General features: G+C 42.6%; 1 protein-coding gene across 2 annotated transcripts in view; it reads right to left on the minus strand.

Moving 5' to 3' along the window:
* Nucleotides 1-3,262, minus strand: part of basp1 (brain abundant, membrane attached signal protein 1) — a 48,712-nt gene extending 45,450 nt beyond the window's left edge. Inside the window, exon 1 of one of the 2 annotated variants that reach the window (XM_020653781.3) lies at nucleotides 3,024-3,262. The gene's annotated coding sequence lies outside the window, so the exon portion shown is untranslated. The remainder of the gene's footprint in view (nucleotides 1-3,023) is intronic. The other variant, XM_020653780.3, reaches the window with a different exon arrangement.
* Nucleotides 3,263-3,716: the final 454 nt, after the last annotated feature.

Consider the following 3,716-nt stretch of genomic DNA (forward strand, 5'->3'; position numbering starts at 1 on the left):
TACAGAGCTGCGTGGTGTTTGGATGAACATCGATGAACGTCACAATCAAGTGGCAGAAAATCAACCAATCAGAATGCTCGATACATCCTTACATTAATAATTAAGTCTTTATTATTTTCTTAAGACGCACAAACTACTGAACTGATACCATCCCTTTGTTGAATTTCTTGTTTTTTTTGTTTTGTCATGATTTTTTTTTTGTGTCGTTTCAAACGGTACTCAACTTAATTTTTCGATGCTTTTACTTTGAAAGAAAATAAAGAACTTCCTGTAATTCTAGTGCAAAGACAGAAAAAGGAACTGGTTCCTGATCGAAAAGTAAAAGAAAACTGCTAAAGGGAACTAAAAAAGTGAAATGTTCCACGTCATGAGGTGAACATTTCTTTGGACGTGTCAACTGATCCGTTTTTTTTTTTTAAGAAATGAGACATTCAAAGACACAGCAGGGTCGTTTTTTTTTTTTTTTCATGAATGCAGGAGCAGGAAGATGCTAACGAGCTGCGCCAAAAGGGAGAAAATAGCACGTGATTAATGCGATTTTTAAAAATTCTATGCCTTGTAGGGATGTAAAGATGAATCGTGAGGGGGTTAAAAATCAATTCAAAGGTGTCACGGTTCACATCGGTACTCTGAAAAATGTATCGCAATACTTTTTCAAACAGCAGAGGGCGCTATTTATTTATGCTTCTCTTGTTTGACGTCCTACATGACTCGCTTGAGAAGATAACAGACGAGACAAAAACTGCAAATATTACAAGAAGACAGAGAACTACATAAATAACACAACCAACAAGATGCAGCATTTAACCCACACCACAATGAGAAGCTCCAATCACCTCCCCATGTCAAGTAAAAGGCCAAACCACAGTGACATGCGGGTTAGCAGCTCCTCAAGGAATCTGTTTCAGTCATCATTCGTCTACAGTCTCATTTTGTAAAATAAATCCTGAGAGAATCGTGAGTTGAGTGAATCGTTACATCCCTACCGGCGGCCGCAGTTTGAGGTTACTGGTAGCTGAAGCTAGAATCACTGGAGCAGATGGTACTTACACAGAGATACGTTGCAGATCATTCTACATGTACAAACTCTCAGAGGAGTATACGGCAGAAATAATTGATGTCCCTGAAGGAGTGTAACATAAATAGAACATGTACGTATCATGACATAAAGACGCTTCAAACACATCGCACGTTTAAAGACTGGAGGATGAACTCAATGGCCCCCCCGTGTGATCAGCTGCACACTACCAGCCAATAAGACGGTTTAAGCACCATTAAAAGTATTTTTATGACTTTAGTTACGGCTGACGCTAATGCACTTAATCTCTCTCGCTGATTTGAATCCTGAGAGGTCGGAAAATACAAAAAAGAATCTCCGAATGAGCCTCAAAATATTCATGAAATAAAGCAGCAGATCCTCTTTGCTCCACGAGGACTTTAATGATTTATTGATTATTATCATTATTATCATTATTATCATAACATGGAGGTCATTTTTGGATCAAATGATAGAAAAATAAAATTGATTATATTGTGATTATTATTTCAGCATCATACAACAATACAAGGGTGAAAAAAAAACGGTCTCATTTTGATTCAGGAGCAGACTCACTGAAGCTCCATTCACACACAAACCACCGTCTAACATCGGCTCGCACACACACACACACACACACACACACACACACACACACACACACACACACACACACACACACACACACACACACACACACTGCAATAACATTTTTATTTCTCGGATATTTTTCCCTCCTCCAGATTAAATGAATAAAAGTGAAAAACTCAACAACAAAAAAAAGCGACCATCCTCCCTTCCCTCCTCCCTCCTCCCTCCTCTTCTCCATCCTATTGATAACCAAGGTGGCATCTCATCCCATCCACACCCTACTCCAACTGCGCATGCGTGCCGCGGCAAACAAAGGACCGGGCAATTACCCGACGGAGGGATGGCTAATAAAGTTTGACTCGGTGCAGGAAAAGCATCCGACGTCGAATCGGCAGCTACACGAGAGAAGCGAAAGGATGAACTTAAAATGTGTGTACGCGGAGGAGGTTTAAGGGGGATTTAAGGTACCCCCCCCCCCTCCAACCCCCCTCCAATTCTCCATCATCTCCCACAAACGCTCCCAAAATCCCCACCTCCCCCTCCTCCTCCTCCTGCTGCTCCATCCTCCTTCTTCTCTGTGCAATAAAACGGGAATATGAGATCAATAATTCATCTAAATCATGACATAATCTGGTTGGAGACGCCGAGTGTGTGTGTGACAGTATCAATGTGTGTGTGTGTGTGTGTGTGTGTGTGTGTGTGTGTGTGTGTGTGTGTGCATGCAGCCAAATTGTGTCACACCTCCACACAGACAAAGAGGTGGGGCGAGGAGGAGAGAGCTCTTCTTATTTCTGCATGTTCAATTGTTTACTGGATGTAAATTATGATGTGGTGAGAAGAAGAAGAAGAAGAAGAAGAAAAACACCGTCCCCTCCGCGTTGCCATGGCAGCCCGCAGAGATTATATAATCATAAACAATTCCAGGGCGATCAATAAATGATAAAGAGTGCTCGGAGCGCATGGCAGCCATTGTTTTTCATTTAGTAAAAAGTGTGATAAAAGAAAAAAAAACAGAATATGTGTGTAATGGGTGAAGCGCGTGTTTCTCCAGACTGTACACACCCCTTTTTGAAGCTCGTGCACATTTGACGTCTGGGGGGGAAAAAAGCACCAAAGAAGAATAAATCATTCCTGAGATTTCTATTTTATTTTATTTTTTACAATCAGGTCAGATTTAGTTCCTCTTTTCTTATTTTATTATGTTCTCATCAAATCTCGCAGATCGTTTGTCTCACTCCAACAAGCCGAGCCGCGTGTCTCTCCCAAATGGAGAGATGGAAAAAGACAAAAGGATGGGGGGGGGAAAAAAATAAAACCAAACAACTAAAAGCCTCCAAAGCAATCATTTCCGGTAGTGAAAGATGATAAAAAGAGGGGTCGCCGTGGTGGCTCTTACCGTGCTCACTGAAGTTCCGACGCTCTCTCTGCTCTTCTCGCAGTTTCAAGTAGCGGCTGCTGGTTTTTTTTGCGGCTTCTCCTGCGCGCCCGGCGGCTTGTGCCCTGCTGCACGGCTCGGCTCGGCTCGGCTGGGCTCGGCGATCCTCCGCCTTCGCGCACACGCAATCCGAATGCACGTGCACGCGCGGGGGTTGTGCATGCATGCACACACAGGAAGCACACGGAGCTGACTCACAATCCAAATTGTTCTTTGAGACAAAACATGTTGACTCTATTTAATGAGTTTGTTTCGCTCAATAAGGCGTGAAGTTTGAGTTTCAGTCGAGTGGTTTGACACCGTGATTCATAATCCGGTTGTTCTACTATTTATCGGTAATGCCTTTACTGTACCCTGACATATTTCAGTAATTCTCCCTCTCAAATGCATCCTGATGTCTCTATTTGTAAAGAGGAAATAACTTCCACACCCAGTGAATTCAAGCTTTTCCTCATCTTTCAGGTCTCAAAGAGTGAATTCGTGTTTTTGTTGCTCACTGGATGGGAATGCAAATGTGTCTGCGCTTCTTTTAGAAGTATTACTCCTCCTCTCTCAGCCTTTCGTTGCCTCGCTGCGCCCCCTGTCCTTCACTGCAGCTCTTCTATCATCTACTCTGAGGAGTTACTGAATGCACTTGTTGATGCACAAACTAAT

Source organism: Labrus bergylta, chromosome 4 (genome assembly GCF_963930695.1).
Source record: "Labrus bergylta chromosome 4, fLabBer1.1, whole genome shotgun sequence".
Taxonomy (NCBI): Eukaryota; Metazoa; Chordata; class Actinopteri; order Labriformes; family Labridae; genus Labrus; species Labrus bergylta.